At 37.6% G+C, this 20,790-nt stretch overlaps 1 protein-coding gene across 5 annotated transcripts in view; it reads right to left on the bottom strand.

Annotated features, from left to right (window-relative positions):
* Positions 1-20,790, bottom strand: part of Nlgn1 (neuroligin 1) — an 858,670-nt gene that overhangs the window by 707,421 nt on the left and 130,459 nt on the right. Inside the window, exon 1 of one of the 5 annotated variants that reach the window (XM_032898589.1) lies at positions 3,908-4,218. The exons of the other annotated variants lie outside the window; for them this stretch is intronic. The gene's annotated coding sequence lies outside the window, so the exon portion shown is untranslated. Of the gene's footprint in view, positions 1-3,907; positions 4,219-20,790 lie in introns of those variants that run through there. 5 annotated transcript variants of the gene reach the window in all.

Here is a 20,790-nt window from a genome sequence, read left to right as displayed (position 1 = left end):
TATCCAATAAAATGAGCATCATCACTTGTATTGTCATGGCTGCAGAATTTACAACATTTTTAATCATTGATAGAATAGGTGTAAACTAAACAAATACAATGGCTATCAAAAATTAAATGGACCTATTAAATTTATGAATATTTATAAATATTCTAGTAAAACACTATAGGTATAGGAAATTGCCATTTTCCAGAAACCAAAATAATCTCTAACTGCATTCTAAGTATTGGTCCTTATACCCAAAATAATCTATAACTGGTAAGTAAATAAGTACAACCCTCATCAAAGAAGCTTCATACAGACAGAGGCAATGACAGCTTCACAATTGGTCAAAATGCAGAGAGCAAGTAACTGTGGGGTTCCCAGTCTGAATTAGTACATCTACAATACAGCCCTTCCCTAAGGCTCTGAGAACATCATGAAGGGGGTGAGGGGAAGAACAGTAAGAGCTAGAGAAGAAGGATGCTTACTGGGAGAGTGTCCTTAAAACCTGACAGGAAAATTCCATCTAGGAAACCTTGAAGATGTGGTTGCCTAAACAAAACCTGATCATTGACCAAAGCAGTTGGCATGCCACCTTGGAGGGCTCCACCCTAGATGAAGAACTATGGATAATCAGTGGTTCCTGAGAGAGAGAAACAATCACTTTTCTCCAAGGATGAGGCCTCTGGTAGGATATCCAATCCCAAGTGGTCAGCCTTAAACATATAACCATATGAGCAACACTAAATATGCCCAGTAGGGTTGTGTGGTTATGTGTGTGTGTGTGTGTGTGTGTGTGTGTGTGTGTGTGTGTGTGTGTGTGTGTGTGAAACAATATTAGTTAGATAATAATAGGTCATAAACTCATCAACTTAAAACCAAGTGGAGAGGCATATGAGAAGTTACAGGAGGAGAGGGAGAGGTAGAAATAATACAAAAAATTAAAACAATAGATAGAGGTGAAACATTGTGAAGTAACAAAACAAGTCTCAAAATATTAAATACTGAAGTCCTACAGATTTTTTCTGATTAAAAAGAATTAATTTGAAGTCAAGATGAAAAATATTAAACTCCATATATTAGAAAATTATTCTCCAAAAGCTTGCTGCTCAAATAAGAAATCATGCCATAATATCAAAAGTAGTTTTAATGCAGTAGTAATAAAAGAATAAAATATAAAAATTTATTAGATTATTTTAAAACTGGTCTTCAAGAGAAACTTATAGCTGATGATCAATGGCTTAGCAAATTAAGAGGAAATTAAGAAAAAATACATCACATTTAAAGAAGGAAATCAAAAGACACAGAGAAGCAAAAGTGAAAAACACAAGGGAAGAATAGGCAACACAATAGGCAATAATGAGTTAATTAAACCATGAGGAAAAGCAAGAACAATATACTACCAGGTAGTAAAAGGAAATACATGATCATTGTAAATAAACTTTAATACATATAAAGAAAAATCTGTTCACAAATATGTAAAATAATAATTATTCTGAAGACAGAAACAGCATCAGTTCTTGTAGCTAACAAATACCTCCAGCTGTACATGGGGAATATTTAATTAATAAAGATTATTGGATTAAAAATATGGAGCTTAACTTTTAGAAGCAAGTTATTATAAACAGAGGGATAACACAATCATAGAAATAGCTTAATTGATATAGAAGAATAGTTACAGAGCCATATGCATTTTGATATTTTTTAAAATATATCTCAGCAAATAAATGATAGCAAGTGATTTCATTAGTTTACAGTCAGGATATATTTAAATACATATATATGCATACACACACACATATATGTATGTATATATATATATATTTAAAGGGACAATTAACTGGAAAGGACATTCAATTAGTACACAGAATATATGCTCAACGTTTCCAGTCACTAATTAAACTTACACTGAGATCCCACTTCTCACCCTCTATGGGACCTAAGAGCAAAAGAACTAAAATTACCAAATATTGACAAGAATATACAGTAATGGCCCCTGTCATGCTCTGCTTGAGGATATATTGAAGTATTTGGTCATTTAAAAGCAAGCAAACTTTTATAATTCTACAGATACCGAAGAAGCAGAGAATTCCACTCCTTGGCACTGACAAAAACGTAAATTAAAATTTCTCTTAAGCTTTATTCCTAAAAACCAAAAATACTAAAAGTTCATCGGTCCACCATTAAGAAAACCGATACATTGTGAAATACTGCTTATCAGTGGAAAAGATTCATATGCTTATAAACAAAACTGGATAAACCTTCCAGACACAGAGACCAAGTGCACATCACTAGCATTGATGCTCCAGAACATTCAAGAGGCAGTTAAGTGCAATTTAAATCAGAATGGATTCTCAGCTTGTATAGTGACAGAAAGGTATGACCAAACTTCTCTTTAGATGAGTACTGGAAATGCCCCAACCTAAAAACGATGGATGTGTGAGATAGTGCATCACATGGCCCATGTGCTGGACCCTACACCGTTATTCCACATCCTGACAACAGACATTACACCTGTCTGTGATTCCGTATGGAAACACTGTATCATTATGCATACCAAGCAATCCCCACAACATTGCATGCACCTACAACCCCAGCACCCCTGAGTAGAGAAGGAGGATCAGGAAATGCAATGTCTCTCTTAACTGCTTGAGTTACTCTGAGCTACATGAGATTCTGTCTCACAAATGAACAGCACACACTTGTTCTTGTGTACACACATGTACACAAACACACACATACACACATACACATATCCACATGCACATACATACACACATGCACATGCAAATGGCCCAGAAACACTAAAAGACACTCAGGAGAGATTGAAACTACTCTTCGAACTGCCCTTCATTTTCAGCATACGGACCTAAGAGTAGTTCATTAAACTGTAGAGAGCCCTTATCAGACGGAGGCTTCAGCATAGTAATTGAGAACAAGTTGATAATGTTTTTTTATTTAGAAATAAAGTTATCTGCCATTGCTCATAAGGACAGCCATAAGGTAAATGGATGAAACTAGAAAATATCATCCTGAGGTAACCCAATACCCAGTCACAAAAGAAGACACATGATATCTACTCACTGATAAGTGGATATTAGGCAAAAAAACTCAGAATACCCATTATACAATTCACATACCATATGATGCTCAAGAAGAAGGAGGACAAAAGTGTGGATGCTTCAGTCCTTCTTAGAAGGGGGAACAAAAATATTAACAGGGGAAAATACGGAGACAAAGTTTGGAGCAGAGACTGAAGGGAAAGGCTATCCAGAGACTGTCCCACCTAAGGATCCAGCCCATATACATACAGCCACCAAACCCTGTCAATATTGCTGATGCCAAGAAGTGCATGCTGACAGGAGTCTGATATAGCTGTCTCCTGAGAGGCTCTGCCAGAGTCTGACAAATACAGGGGCAGATGCTCACAGCCAACCATTGAACTGAGAATGGGGTCCCCATTGGAGGAGTTAGAAAAAGGATTGAGGAGCTGAAGGGCTTTGCAACCCCATAAGAAAAACAGTACCAAACCACCAGAGCTCTCAGGGACTAAACCACCATCCAAAGAGTACACATGGACAGACCCATGGCTCCAGCTACATATGTAGCAGAGGATGACCTTGTTGGGCACCAATGGGAGGAGAAGCCTTTGGTTCTGCCAAATTGACTGGCCAATGTAAGGGAATGTAAGGGAGGGGAGGCAGGAAGGGGTGGGTGGATGGGTGGGGGAGGACCCTCATAGAAGCAGGGGGGGATGGGATAGGGAGTTTATGTGCAGGAAACGATGAAAGCAGATAACATTTGAAATGTAAATAAAAATACAAAAATAAAAAAACCCAAAGATAATACAAAGTGAGTTTTTAAAATCTAACAAATGATGGCTCTGGGACCATCTCAGTCTACTCACCCTGAAGGAGCTCAGTACCTTTCTCTCTTATGCATGAAGGAACCTCATTCCCAGGGCAACACAGTCTTTTCATCATTTCTGAGGAAAAAGTAAATGATAAAAATCAGTGCCTGATGGGTTATCAGCCAGCAGAGGGCTCAACAAAGATTTTTAAATCCTAAGGAAAGAACTCAGAACACTTCCTTGCACTGGTTTGGTTAAACATGTAATTTGTCTCTTAAATCCCCACAGGGTGTGGAGATAATAATTTTGGGGGCAGCCACAAGCTCTGCTTATGCCCATCAGTCAGTTCTGTCCCACTTGTCATATTCGCCCAACTAGTAACAGGCATGTGTTACTCAGAGTAGGCAGCCCTCGAGGTTCTTTCTGTAAGCAAGGTCAGTTCAAACACCTTCTTTCTAAAAAGCTTCCAAATTGGCCACGATATGGGGTAGCCTGTCTTGCGGAAGGGATCGAATTGGGTAAAGCTTGTGAGGAAATGCTGAACATTTACAACTGTCTTCCCTCAATTTTTTTCTTTCCATATCAACTTCACGTATCACAGTGACTCTAGTTCTACACGAGGCCAGCTTCTTTCCTCAAGTGTACAGTCTTCATGCATTTTAACTTATTTTGCCCATTGCTTAGGATCTATGATAACAATCTAAATTTCTTTCATGTATATCTTCCTTCACTCAGTTTCTTCTTCTCTAGAGTTATCTCAGTAGACGAGCTAAGCTAAGTGTGGGGGTCCTGTTCTTTTGGGATTTCTTTGTGCAAAGAAAATCTGTCAAGCATTGCAACCTTAGAGACCTAAGGATTCTCTGAAGCAGAAATAAATCTAGGATCTAATCGGATGCCTTCTAAATTTGATGTGCACTGGATTACCTGGAAATCTTTTTAAAAGGCAGTGCCTGACTCAATAGTTTCTGTGACTGAAAATCTGCATTTGGGATTGTCTTTGTGATTGACCTAAGGGTCACATTTCCATGAATACAGTGCCAGAGGAATACACAATATTTAAGTTTCAAACAGTAATATTTCTAGACACCATTGTTTTTATATAAACATATAAGGTAATACATTCACGTGCAAGTATAAAAAATGACACCATTAATGTCATTTGTAGAAAATCTTAGAGATGTTTACAGAAGCTCATTACTAATAGGCCTTATCAAACACATAGGTGCTTCACACTAGAAAAATTACTCTCTAGTTATTTTGATTTATTTAGAAACTGGTAATTTTTCGAAGCCTCTGCTATAATTAAAGCTACCATAACTTCTTTTGACCTCATACCTATTAATTAGAAATTGGATTTCCATAAGCTGACTTTCTCTCCTCCCTAGTGGCAAGCTTTCACTATTCCCATCAAAAAGACCTTTGCATATTTCTATGAGGGTGAAAATGAATTCCTTCTCAGGGGATTGGGCACATATACTGCAGAAAGGTTCTCCTGTTCACAGTTTCCGACATCTACAGTGAGTCCATTTTAACACACAAGAAGCAATTTTCTCTTTACCGAGGAAAGGGCCTACCATTTTTTAACAGTTGTCATCTCATCGCTGCCTCCCGAGAGTATTCTCCATCACTGTGGACATATACCATGCACTGTATTTAATTCTTTACTGCTTACTAATGGATGCCTTTGAAGAGTTGTTTAAGAACAACAAAGAATTAATAAGCAATGCTATTATATGCAAATTCTGCTATTGTTCACGTAGAATTCTAAAAACAATGACATAACCACTGTCATGATATAAGTGTTAGAATGGAAGTTCATAGATGTTTTGCAGGTAGGGGCTATGTGTAAGGCCATGTGGAGGTCTGCAGATTCCATAGTCAAGATCATAGTGTAAATGTACCCGTGCTTAAGAATAGATTCACAGAGTAAAATTGCCGTTAGTGGGTTCTAGAAATGACATGTATTAATAGGTTAAAGAGGGAAAACATGGAATTTGTCTAGAATCCCAATATACAATATGATAGGTATAGTAAATAATTTATATTTGCTAAGAATATTGTTTTGGGCATTGAATGTACATTAAGGAAATTTTAGGTGTTTCTATTGCATAATCTAAACAAAGTAAAGCAAAGACAAAGAGTTCCTGTTAACCTATAAAGGGTTCAAAAGAAAAGGTTTCCTTCACCCTATATGCAGAATACATGTAAGAGACAAAAGGATATTTTTAATGTGGTGTATATGCAGCCTTTTTCAGAGCAGAGATCATTGAAAGGAATTTCTTTCAGATGCAATATTTTTATAAACACAAAACAATCACAGCGGCTTTGAAGTTGTTTAAGGCTCACACACTAACCAGAGGGCAAAGAGTTTAGAAACGCGAATCCACCCTCCAGACCCCAGCAATGTGGAAAGCCTCCGAATCCAACATAAGCTAATGGTAATGGGGCCGAGCTTGGTTGGTTGGTTCCCTGATTTTTGTCTTTTCTTGGTTTTGTTTATTTGAAGAAGAGGGAGTTCTTACTTAAACTCTGAAAATTACATAATTTACCAACATCACCCCTCTGATTTCAGTAGGGAAACTCTCCCTTCTCATTTTTACATTTTTTTATTGCATCATCTGTGACTTAAAATCTGAGAATGCTTAAGTGAGGGTCAGATAGCAGGAGTGAGGGGAAGGGGAGAAAGTTTGCAGACAAGATAGAAACATGAGCCAGGGAGAAATCTGATTAGCGTTAGAGAATATTTAAGATGAGGAAACACAAAATGCCTTTCACTTAAGAAACTTTAAAATGACAATTTAAACAAAAACGATCCACTCTGTGACACTGCACAAGTGAGTAAACACTATGGCAAAATCTGTCAGTGTCGGAGATGATCTGGGTCATATCAAACTCGTTTTATCTTGAAGTCACTGGTCTATAGTAATGTCTCTGTCAGTAATGTCTCTGTCAGTAACGTTGATGCCACTAAGCAGATGGGCAATGGCCTCCAACAGACATCACATTTCACAGCATTCATTCCCCTTTCCAGCTCTTGGACTCCATGTGAACTCTATGTCTAGATGTTCCCGAGCCTTTCTGAGGGTGGAGTGGAAGTCCCAGTTAGGGCTGCGCACTCTGAGTCACTTGTTCTAAACTTTTACACATGGGTCACTGCATTTAACCACTGCGAAACGATAAAGTCTAAAATAAACAAAAACAAAATAAAAGTCTCTGACCAAGGCTGAAATCGGAAGGACTAAATAGAGCATGAATACAGTTGTAAAGCATTTTTCACGTATTAAACTATTGGAGAATAAACAACAATATGTTAAAAAGCCATTTCAGGTTACAAATCCAGCTCATAGGCCATGATAGTTTTCAGTTCTTAGTAAGTGTTGTGTTTCCGTTGTTTTAGGTCATAGGCTTAGAACCAAAATAGACACATGATGGGTCCTGGACCACTGGCACGTTTCATGGTATTTGGGTATATTAGAGGAAGTGTAATATAAACAACAAGTCTTACAAATGAAATCTTTCATTTCTCTCTGTGAAAAGCAATGGGAAATATAGTAGGACTGGACGATTCTTCCCTGATGTCATGAATGTCTTCTGAAAACTAAAACACTAAAACATGCCTTCCATGGCATCTCACAGGACAGGGTTTGTAGCTGATTTTTGTTCCAAATATCTGCATTGGTTTAAAACAATTTCACCATTTAAGCTATCAAAATACAGTTTGCTTCCACAATTCATGTGGAAAAATTCCACAAGATTACTAACGAAAAATTGCAACAGACTGCAGGACTGGCAGCTGAGAGAAGTTCAGTGAGACGTTCCAAGTCGTATCTTCTTGCCTGAATGAGCAATGGGGCTGGTGACACCGCCTCCATCTTTTACAGTCTAACTCAGTTGACGAAGACCTTCACGATCTCTCATCCCTTTCTGTATTTTGAAAACTACCATCGATCAGTGAGTTTTGGAACTCATCACTGAACTGGAAGATATAGGTCATGTCACCAGTAATGTCCCACTGGGAAAGGTGAGCTTTTAGGAGAGACTCAGTGACTCACGTCTATGAAAGACTGAGTAAGGCTGATGACTTGCAGGCGGCAGAAATTCACAATAGTGCACAGAAGACGGGATCGCCCTCTAAGTCCTAAGCAGTTGTGCCGTCTGCCAACTAAATTTGGTGTAGAAATACAGATGATTTCTTCCACTAGTAATTTATGTGTATAAAGAGTTGGTTAAAACCATTAGGCCACAGATTTTACATGATTTGACATCCTCTTTATAAATAAGGTAATAGGCCACAGATTTTACATGATTTACTATCCCTTTTATAAATAAGCTAATCTAATAAAAAGAGAGGAAGTATTGTTCTTGCTGAAAAAGGGATGAATTTTAGTGTAAAATGAGAGGTAACTTTATTTTATTGGCGCAGCAGTACTGGTCAATAAACAGGAAAAAAAATCTGTATGCTAGCAGTGGATGCAACTAAAGTCGATCTACAAGGTGAAATGTATGCAGTCATTTTGATAATCAATATCTGAACTGTTTTCTTCTGGTATTTTTTCCCGAAGAATACTTATAAGTCTTAAGTGTGTTGTGGTGATGCCCAGCAAACTGTCTTTCATTTACTTGGACATTAGATAAAAATGAGGGAAGGGGAAATTTCAATACTCCTTTTTAAAACATAGTTTCTCTGGATTTGCCCTCCAGTTCCACGAAAGGGGAACAGTTACAAATGATTTCAATCCATAATGATAGCAAATATATTTGCAGCCTCACTCATAAAGCACGCTGCCTTTCATGTCCAAAACAGTCAGAGTTAGTGGTTTAAAAATGTGCCCAGTGCAAAGGCATGCCTTATGATAAAGTCTTTGTAAGAACAGAAATGTAGCGGGAAGGACAGTAGGAAAGGATGCACGATGAATTTGTCAGTGAGTCACACAAATCGATGTCTTTCAAATTCTAGTGTATGTCCAGTTCTCTGCATGGGAAGCAAATGGGTTGTGAACAGTCATGTTTTTTTAAATACCATAATTATAAAAGAGGAGAAGTGACTTTATTGCAGGGCTCTGCACATGGTAAAACAATCTTTGAATAGTAACATCTCTGTGTCATATCATATGCAAAAGCACACATGTACATATGTATAAACCCCTAAACACACACACACACACACACACACACACACTTCCAAGTCTGAGTATTCAAGATCCTGATACAAAATTTATATAGATTTCTTCCATGAGTCTTGGTACAAAAAAATACAAAAATTTTTTTACTAATATCACAAACTAATCCTAATCTTTAGCATCAAACTAAAGTAAGATACCATGCGTTCCTGAGAAATTTGTCTTAAATTCATGAGTGGCCTTTCATCTTACTGGCAGGCTGCATCACTCCTACGAATGCCTAGAAGGAGAGGTCGAGGAGCTGGCTCCGTGCAGCATGCCTCGTTCCCAAGCAGCTTTCTCACATCTCTTTCACTTTGCGTGTGTACATGTGTGTATGTGTGTGTTAGTACAAGTTGTTGGCACACATATATAGTTGCAGAAGTGTAAGCACGTGCATTTGATGCTAATGCACATGCATATGTACATGGGGACGAGAGTCTTCAATCACTCTTAAATTTGTCCTTTGAGACAGGAACTGCAGCTGAAGATGGCCCTCACTGATGAGTTCCAAGGCTCACCCAATCTTGTCCTATTGCCCACTGTAAAGTTAGAGATGTTCATGGCTTTTAATGCAGGTGCTGGGAATCCAACCTCAAGTCTTCCTGATGGTGAAGCATGCTTTTCAGCAGTGGAGGCACTCTCCTGCCCCATACTTGTATTACATTAAGCCACGCACACCTCAAGTTTAGCTAATAGGTGAGATGCACTGCAGGGTCTTCTTACACATGTTTGCTATTAGTTCATTAGCTAGCTGTTTTCAAAGCGTCAGTTTCACAAAGCAGGAGAGAGTTACAATATTTACTTAAAATCAGTAAATTAAGGGACTGGAGAGATGACTCTACATTTGAAAGCAAATATTTTGCTTACAGAGAAATGGAGTTTGGATCCAACTCTATGTTCATCACCTCATAGCTGCCTTTAACACCAGTTCCAGAGGTACTGGATGCCTCTAGCTTTCATGGGCGCCTGCACTCACATGCACAAACAGGTAATTTGAGAAATAGTAACAAAACTACTACTACTACTACTACTATTACTACTACTACTACTACTACTACTAATAATAATAATAATAATAATAATAATAATAATAATATATTTGAAAAGCAATAGGTAGGCTAGTACAAAATGGTTGTATGTTAAATGTAGAGACAAAAGGAATTTGATTTTGATACACTTAGATTTGAGGAATGAGAAGACAGGAGCTCAGTGAGCTTCACAAGTCCTTCAGTGTTGGTAAAAGTGGAAAATGAACAAATAAACTGAAAGTCTTACTGTGAAAGAAAGTGATTGGAGAGAAGGAAGGGGGCAGCTAAACATTTCTGAGAAATAACGCTCCAATGAAAGTGCTCAGAGTTTGTGCAAAGGAGAAATCAGAGCGAGCCAGACTTTTACTTTGGCCTGTGCAATAGGAATCAAACTCCTGTCTGTTGGGCTGGAGCTGCAGGGAGACCACCTTGACTTTATATAGACCCCGCGAGAGTACTAGCAACTTGCGATTGCTTATGGTCTCAGAAAGTGTCAAACACAAATCCGTTGTCTGTAAGTGCTTTATCCTCATCCCAGCGTCATAAAGAATACAGTTCTCTAAAAGCTGACACATACATACTGCCTGCCAGGAGGGCTACTTATCTTTAGTGGCAACCTGAGGAAAAACAAGTGTGCAGAACCAATAAGGAAGAATCCGTGTGCTTCACTGGAGAGCGGGGAGTACAGAGCTTAATCTAACATGGAATAAGTTGATAATTTTGAGTCAATTGTGGATCAAAAGTTGTAACAGCATGTTTCACACCAGAGAGACTCTTTGGGGGAAACCCTGACTCAGAAGTGAGTCCATCTATTGAAGGACGAATGAGCCACAAACATTCTTCAGGAGACAGTCTAGAAACTATTTCTATTTTAAAAGACAGGCACCTGTGAAACTAATTAGGGTGAAGTACCTCTTTCACCGCTCGAGCCGTAATTCTGTTGAATCACAACTGCACAAAAGCGTGGGTCAGAGAGAAAGAGAACCCAAATGGCATGTAAAGGTGGGCTGGGCTATAAAAGTACAGGATCTATGGCGATTTGGGCTGAAATTCTAGAGGGTGAGCTTTAGAGAAAATAGGAATTATACCTCAGAACAATTTAAATAAAGGGACCCATTGTGGGCTGATGCTTATCAAGCAAGTGCCTCAAAGTAGTGAACGTCCTCTCAGTTTGTCTCAGAAATCTAGGGAACATTTCTAAACAGACACTTTCCTCTAGTGTATGAAGAAAAAGAGTTTATGGTAACATTTGTTTTTATTTTATGCTTTAAGTTCTACCCTTACTATACTGAGTTGGAGAGGGGTGGGCATGTACAGCATGAGGTCACAAAATATAACTTGCAGAAGTCAGTTCCCTTTTACTATGAGGATCCCAGAGGTAGAACGCAGATCATCATTTATACTTTTTAACTTAGTACTGTTTGCTGCCTTTGCAGGCATTATATTTTCTCATTTCAGAAAGCATTTACAAGGAAAGAATACTGCTCATTAATTACAGATGCAAGATCTTTGTTATTTTATTCCTCTTTCAGGCTGTAGAACATTTGTAGACACTGATCAACTTCAAGTGCAGAAGTTAAAGTTTGTACAGAGAAATGAGATTGGCCGTTTTCTTAACACTTAGCTGTCAGTTGAAAATAATGCATAGATTTAATGACACAATTCATTGCTCTAGCTTATCGTCTTTTCAGCAGAGAGAAAAGATATGGTGGATGCTACAACCACCACGCAAAGGAATTATGAATCTTAGAGATTTCATGGGACATAGCTTATCTGATTTCTCTTTTACTGTAATTCATGCCATAAAATCTTAACTTTTTTCAAAATTAATCTATTACTCCATCTATCTTGGTTTATGGTTTCCTCTGAAAAGGCTGGAGATAAAGTCAGTGCTCACATGCTTCTCTTCCAAAGGCATAATCTGTCTTCACAGTTTCATGGAGGACATAAACTTCTGATCCTTCCACCTCCAGTGTCTCCCCTCCTTTCAGTCTGAGTGCCTTCCCCTCCTCTCCATCTTCTTCTTTTTGTTCCTTGCCATCTCCCTTTGGTTCTACAGTTCCTTACTGAAAGATATCATAAGCTCTGTAGTTTCTTTTCCTACTCACATGCAAACACATTTCAAATCTATATATCTAGGACAAATATTTCTAAAAGTATTTTTCTTACAGCCTACTGAATATTTTCATTTGAATGATTTTTGAGTAAGGTTTCTCAAATGTAACCCTTTTGCCCCATGCAGTCCTCTTTTATTCAGTGACACAGACACATACAACTCCATTTAGAATTGTTTCCGGTGTAACTTTCTTTATCCATTATGTCAAATCAGTTGCTGAATAACACCACATTTTCTATGTCTTCACTGCCAATTTCTAATATCTCGCGGAGATAAGTGCATTCTTCTTAAAACCTGCCTCAGTAGAGTTTCTATAATCCATTTCCCATTTTCCATACAGCAGCCAAAGTTTGTTCTCTCTCTCTCCTCTTCTCTCTCTCTCTCTCTCTCTCTCTCTCTCTCTCTCTCTCTCTCTCTCACACACACACACACACACACACACACAAAACATACACACAAATACCACACTAAACTATAATCACACTAGTCTCCCAGTTGCATGAGGAATCCTGTTACTTAGAATGAAGAAAATCAGTTAATTATGAGTCAGTATATTATTATCTCTTACTAACTTATCTATTATCTCAAATTTAAAATTTTACCATTCAGACTGTCATTCTTACTTAGTTATGCTATGTTTCTATTTTTCAAAATGTTTCATGGATTTTCTGCATAAAACATATTTTGTTCAATTAAATGCCTGGATTATGTAGTCCCCTCCTCGGCTGTCTCTCCCTCCTCCCACCTCTCTCTTCTTCTCCTTCCTCCTCCTCCTCCTCTTCCATTTTGCTCCTTTAACTATAGCTACCCTCCCAGCCGTCTTTTATCAATTAGTGAAATACCAAGCCCCTGCATAGCCTATGTCTCATTCATATCTCAATTTAGATATTGTATTCTGAACTCTGCCCACTAATGGAGTTACAAGACTATGTTACTCATCTATGTTCATACGGAAACTACACTTAGTTCTGCTTACCTTATCCTATACTTAGACCATTACTTGTCTTTAATCCTCCATGAAATTCTCTAATTCTCCATGAATTTTTTCTCTCTAATGTAATTATATAAACTTAGAGTTCTATCAGTATTTAAATTTCATATACAAATGAGACTAATCAAGTGTTGCCCTCAAAAATCATTGACGATTCTGTTTCAAAAACTTAACTACCAACACTTGACTGTATCCAAGATCTTCTGGTCATGACTGAGAACATGACATAATTCTAGCAACTCTGCTCTTATCCTATAAGTCTTTCTGTTCAGAAGAACAAGAGAGACTGTAGCACAGTCATCAGGAATCTTTAGGACACTTACTCCAAGGTTGTTTCACTCGATAGGCATGCTCATCAGACACACCAGAGTTTTATATGCCACTCTGAAAAGGCAGAATAGTGCTGAGATGAGTCATTATCTTGAAAATGCTACAAGTTCTTAGTGGGTTGTGCCAGGGAAGCCCAGCTTCCAAATGACAGATTTCATTAACTGCACATCCGTTTTGCTATCTGTGTGGAAAAAATATTGAGTGCTGTGCTATTAGACAAAAGTAGAAAATCTGAACATATGTCACAAAATTAGCTGGGAGATATAAATGCAGGGCTTTTTTTAGGAGATCTGGGGTTCAAAGACTTTATTTTACATTTCTATACACAAGAACAGTCTAGTACATGACTGACATGGAGCAGATTCAGATAAACCAGGTGTTTATCTAGGCAGAGAGCAAAGGAGATAAAACCCTAGCAGGGAGCTGGGAACATTATTCAGTGAAGACTGCTAGACCACCTTGTGTGATCCAACAGGTGAAGGCATGTCATGTCATGTGGATACAACTGGTGGAAAATTTAGGGGATATATTCCAGATACACTAGTTACAACTACTTGGATGAAAGCATACATTTTATTGTCACTGAAAATGGAAGTTTTGGCTGGAATGGGGCCAGATCTGAATAGAGTAATAATATACACATACAGGAATACTACATTTAAAATTAGAAGATCATTGTTTGTGAATAGTATAGGTTAGGAAATGAGTAGGAAAGAGTAGACTAAAAGCAAGTCTCAAAAGAGAAATCCTTATCCAGCAACACTCACAACAACTGAACCATAATAAACAAGCCAAACAAAATGGTCCTCCTCAAATACGAAAGGGCAGCTCTCCCCATGACATTTATGGTCCTTGATAACAGATTTGTTGTCATAATAAAGAAATGGATGATTAATTCTGTCCAAAATTATAGAGTTTCCAGGGATTTTTATTGCCATTTTCTCTTTTGAAGATTTTGTTTTTAAATAAAATCACTGTTTCCTAATTAACTTACAAATAAAACCATCGCACAGGTAGTTTAAGAAAGTCATTCAAACATTTTCTGTGTGTGTGTGTGTGTTTATGTGTGTGTAGATAAGATAGTCAAAGTGTAAAACTAAGTGGAACTCTGTTGTTTCGGAACAATGGTGCTAAGTCTACAATAATCACTGAGACATGTAGTTTGGGCCAGGGAATTCCCTCACTTCTAATTATAAAAGTAATCAATAATTAATTAACATAGTATGATAACTATATATGGGAGATGAGGGAAAACATAAGCAAGTGGAAAAATTAAAAAATAAGTCCAATGTACTTTATAAGAAAATTAAAATTAATAATACTTTAAAATATTTTTGCCTACATAAAACAAGAGCATTTAATATTAAGGAACAATAAATAGCTATTAAAATAAAAATAAAATTTAAGAAAATGTCCCCAAAAGGGCAGAAATATTCTACAAAGATAAACTGAACAAGAAAAATATTTAATGCAGTGGTTCAACATGAAAATCTAACAACCAATTAACCACAATCAAAGAATGAGAGAAAAACTGAGGAAAATATACTGGAATTGGGGGAGGGGTATTATAAACCATTTATGGGTATAAGAGAGGTAACTCAGTGGTTAAAAGCAGCTAGGGTTTGGTTCCGAGCACACACATGGTAGCCCACAACCTTCTGTATCTCCAGTTCCAGGGGAAGTGTAGTCCTTTTCTGATATCTATGGGCACATATACAGTGCACGTACAGATGAGCAAGGATACACTCACATAAACAAGTGTGTGTGTGTGTGTGTGTGTGTGTGTGTGTGTGTGTGTGTGTTTGTAAAGGAAGTAGCCAATAAAAATGAAGTTACTTGAATGAGAATATTGTTTCTTTGTTTGCATGCTTCTTGTTTTGAAAGAACAGATAAAATATTTAAAATATAATGAAAAAATATTGCACAGTGAGATACACCCTTAGGAAAGTTGACAGTATCAGAAACAAGGATGAGATCACAAATTCTTAAAGGAATATAAACAGGTTAACAATGAAGCAACCATAATCACATTTACGTCCTAAACACAGCACACATGAAAAACAAATGGGACAAAACCCTTCCAAATTGACTGTATTGCATAAAATCTTTCTATATAAAATGAAGCAGACAGATAAGTGTGGGGGCAGTAAAAAGACAGGTTTAGAAGACAAAGCTTTGAAAGCAAACAGAGCTTCGTGCTTCTTCCAGTTTGTCCCCCCACTTACATGGTCTTAAACTACTACTCTCAGGCCCTCAGTAGGCATATCTACCCCTTCAAGCATTGTTGGCTAATTCTTCTCTTCAAATGTCTTGAAGAACAGACCATATAGATTGACTATCATCCTACAAAAATAAGATACATATTAATAACACTCCTTGCCCTCCTTTGCTATACTCAAACCTTTATGTATTAACATGTATATTTATCTAGGCTACATCTGTATGTTCAAATATAGGACACAATGATTTTTACAATGATGATGGAACTAGAGGATGTTAGAACATTCAATCAAACATAAGGAAAATATTTCATCCCTTTATAAATCTAATATCCCCTGTGCTTCTATAAGGGAAAAACACTTCAATGTCAATTTAGAAAGAACAGTGTGCTTTATCTATCTACCAACTATCTTTCCCACAGACTCAATTTTGTTTGCCTCCTAAAGCAGTCTTGGTATATTAGATCTCCAGTGCTTTAGTGTAGTCTTCCCTCCTGAGACCCTCTCTTCCTGCTCTCCATGGCTTACCACTGTGCTCCTAGGCTCACAATTCTTAGAACAGACCCTTTAATGAACACGAGTTCATCTTCCATTAGTTTTCTCTAAAAATAAGATAGTGTGGAAGAGGATTCAGTGCATGAAAGAAAGGAAAAGTTAATGGTAGGAATTCACTAACTTTGTATATTTCATACAAAGGAATCAATGCTTTGATTCAAACAACAGAGTTATCAACATATTTTAAGATATATTCCAAAAAGTCTAGACCTAAAAAACTATCCTTAGGAGGTTCTAAAGGCTGGTTCTGTTTAGTATAATATCAATCCTCAGTGTTGTTTGTCAGATATTCCCAGCTCTCTGACCCCTGGGTTAGAGGCAAGATTGTTCTCCCCAGTCCTCTTTGAAACTGCGTCCATCTGTGTAGCTAGTCACTGCGAAGAACATAGGATGGAAAGTGACCTGTGTTATATCCATGTGAGCCTTTTAAAAATTTGTGCTTTCTCTATTTACAACCGCACATGAGGTACAGTATCTCGTGGAGCAATTCATAATTAGGAGACTGAATACTCTTCATTTTCCCTCTGGGTTGCTTCCCACAAGTCCCCTAAGGTACCAGTTTTGAGAAGGATAGAGAAGAGCAAAAGGGCAGCCAGTTCAGGACATTGAGTGAGCTTCTTTGCCATTGAGCCATGTGATCTGGTAGGTTCAGGGGTATTTGAAGCAGCAGTGGCAGAGCAACATCCTCTTCGGAGATTTGAGTTGACCTGGTTGTATGTTACAGTGAAGCTTCGCGGGATTTAGGGTCAAAACCCCGCAACTCTATGAAGAAAGTCACTACCTCTTTGAAAAAAATCAATATTAATCCTTTATTGAGCCACAGAAAAATAAGTTTTAAGCAAGATCCTACAAAATTTGATGCAAGCAAGCTCTCTATTGATTCTGATTTTTGAGAGACACATCCAGAGCATGTCCAATACAGAGTTCAATGCTAGCAGCAAACCACTGAACTGAGAACAGGGCCCCTTGGGGAGAATTAGAGGAAGGACTGAAAGAGTTGAAGGAGCTTGCAAACCATACAAACAACAATGCCAACCAACCAGAGCTTCCAGGGACTAAAGCACTACCAAAAGACTGTACATGGACTAACCCAAGGCTCCAACTGCATATGTAGCAGAGAATAGCCTTGTTGGGGCACCAGTGGAAGGGGAAGGCCTTGGTCCTGCCAAGGTAGGACCCACAGTGCAGAGGAATATGGGGGGGCAATAAGGGGGGTGTATGGAGGGAATACCCATATGGGGGAGGAGAGGGGAGGGGATGGGGTTTATGGACAGGAATCCAGGAAGGGGAATAACATTTGAAATGTCAGTAAAGAAATATATCTAATGAAAATTTAAAAAAAGAGGGAACAAGAATACCCTTGGCAGGGAAGAGAGAGGCAAAGATTAAAACAGAGACTGAAGGACACCCATTCAGAGCCTGCCCCACATGTGGCCCATATATATACAGCCACCCAATTAGACAAGATGGATGAAGCAAAGAAGTGCAGAAGTGTAGATCGCTCCTGAGAGACACAGCCAGAATACAGCAAATACAGAGGCGAATGCCAGCAGCAAACCACTGAACTGAGAATAGGACCCCCATTGAAGGAATCAGAGAAAGAACTGGAAGAGCTTGAAGGGGCTCGAGACCCCATATGTACAACAATGCCAAGCAACCAGAGCTTCCAGGGACTAAGCCACTACCCAAAGACTATACATGGACTGACCCTGGACTCTGACCTCATAGGTAGCAATGAATATCCTAGTAAGAGCACCAGTGGAAGGGGAAGCCCTGGGTCCTGCTAAGACTGAACCCCCAGTGAACTAGACTGTCGGGGGAGGGCGGCAATGGGGGGAGGGTTGGGAGGGGAACACCCATAAGGAAGGGAAGGGGGAGGGGGATGTTTGCCCGGAAACCGGGAAAGGGAATAACACTCGAAATGTATATAAGAAATACTCAAGTTAATAAAAAAAAAAAAAAAGAAAATCATCTAGAAAAAAGAAAAAAGAGAAAGAAAGAAACTTTGAATGTTATAATATAGTAGCCATATATAAATGTTATTATATGTATGTAATGTCTGAACCACTCCCATGTAAATACAGTGATATTATGCCGTTACCTTTGTCTTACAGTAAAGCAATGCAGAACCGAAGAACAATTACTAGTAGCAAGCGATAAATGAGTTTATTAAAAAAAAAGAATAAGCCAGATATGAGCCTGTCATTCTCCAACATTGTTATACCAGAGCAAAGCATCTGACAGATTAAATAAGAATTACTATTATGCTTTGCTAGTTGATACATTGTACTTGTCCTCAACTCTGCAATAAGGGTCATAATTTTTATTTTAATATTTTTTGTATTATTGATTGTGTGTTGCACACATGCCTTGTCACATGTAGAGGTTGTGCCTTTACCACCTGCTTTTAAGGGTTCAAACTCGGGTTTGAGAAAGAGCCTCATTATCCACTCAACTCTCTCAGAAGTTCAAATTTGTATTTTAAAAGAAAATATACTCTGATGTTGGAAGTTCTCCGATGTAGACAATGCTGTAGTATCCTTACTGTTAATTTATTAAAGTTCAAGAAAGCATTGTTCTCAAATATTTACAAGTGTTATTTTTCACAGAATAAAGGAACTTATCATGGAAGCTGGGTTGAAATCAAATAAAATCAGAATTAAAACAATTAAAACTTGATTATTATGATTCTTAACCAACCATCTAAGAACCCATCTTTCCTTAAACTGTACTGTGAAAGTTATGTCTGGTCACCCCTCAGAAATCAGTAGATAGATAAATAGGCAGATACTTATCCCTCCAGGTCCCAGTAAGGGAGGACAGAAAAAAAACATGTTCTGTGCGAAATAGTTTTTTAAGCTTATGCAGAAGCTTACCTTATGTTTTCAACCCAATGAAGGACTTCTCCTGATGCTACTTGGCCACAAGGCTTTGCTACATTAAAGTTCTGAGACCAGGGCTAAGCTTTCATATGGCATTTAACTCTGCAAATTCATCAGTCATTCTCATAACAAATAAGATGATCTTAAGAACAGCACTCACTTCTGCCAAAATATGTTTGCGATTGTTTATATTATGTGTTCTATTCTAGAATATGACACTCCATAACCACTGGACTGTTTTCACTTATTTTTTAACAGAAAACCAAAGGTTTACCATAGTTACTGAATAAACAATATTGAAATGTAAGCATGTCTTAAAACCATATGCAAATATATTGAGAGTGATCTCCCTCATTCTCAGCAAGAGTGAGTGAGTCAATCTCTGGCTACTTTCACACTGTTTTCACTGTCTCATCTAAAGTTGGGTGTGATAAGGCTAGAACGCTAGTGACAAGTCAGCTTAACTGGGTTTTAGTTCTTTATTTTGCACATTGCTAGCATTCGAATTCGGCTTAACCAGCCAATGTCCAAATGTATGGGGCAAGGAGACGGGTGTTTGAATGAGAGACAGGTTACACACCGCTTAAGTGATTTCTATTGTGCTGCTGACTCACAATCAAAAACCTTACTATGTATTCTTAGTATATATGCAATTTGATGGATGGTGTGATTCACTACTGTAAGAAGCATCCAGGTGTGATAACAAATTTTCCTCATGCAAGTAGTCTTTTCTAATAGAGAATATTGTGTTTCAGAAAAAGTTTCATTTCTACTGTACTGTAATCTAAAGAAATTTCCATCAAATTTGAGGTCTTTTCCTTTTCTCTTCTAAGAAGATTTACTATGTCCTTGTAAGTAATCCTATTCTTATGCTCTCTGTTCTGTTTGTTTGTATCATTGTTTTTATTATGATTTTCCCATTAGCAACTTTGCACATTTTACCAAGCCACATCAAACATGGTTTAACTTTAAAGTACAATAATATAGATAACTGGGAAATATAATGTGAAAACCATATACAAAATATAAATAATTCAGATCTAACAAAGAAGCACAAGGTTGTGGTATAATAGGTTAGAGGTTACCTCAAGCCCACATTCAAAAGTCCATGACAGCCTACCCCATAACTGGGGAGAGATAAGTCACTCTGTACTTTAGTTCTTTTGTGAATAACATGAGTTATTCCTGAATGAAAGCATGTTTCTTAATATCATTTGAACTTATTTACATTTTAATCAAATATGTGACTATAGACATTGTGATGAGTGTCTCAAATAAAGAGTTGTGCACTAGATGAACAGAGTGTGGACAATAAATATATACAGTGATTCAGAACACAACTATTAGACACAGGCCAGCTTGTGCTTTAAGTCGTGGGTCTGTAACTTTCTGTCTGTAAGGCAAAGGATAATTAATTAAGGACTTAACTTCACATCTTCATCCATAAACAAGAAAAATCTGTACCTGTATTTTGTGTCTTTCAGAGATTTTAGCTGATAAAAATACATTAGTTTATTTTAGTATGGATCTTGTTTTTCATCCATTTTATTTGATTATGAGAATGGTTATTGCCCTAAAAAATACCTAAAATTTGGATAGTCATAGTCATGTGCCTATAAACATAATTCAATGACATATAGAGCAATGAAATATAATGATGAAAGCGTCATTGCCC

The sequence above is a fragment of the Rattus rattus genome, chromosome 3 (genome assembly GCF_011064425.1).
Source record: "Rattus rattus isolate New Zealand chromosome 3, Rrattus_CSIRO_v1, whole genome shotgun sequence".
NCBI classification, from domain to species: Eukaryota; Metazoa; Chordata; class Mammalia; order Rodentia; family Muridae; genus Rattus; species Rattus rattus.
Note: the sequence above shows the minus strand (reverse complement) of the source record. Positions and strands in the feature narration are given on the sequence as shown.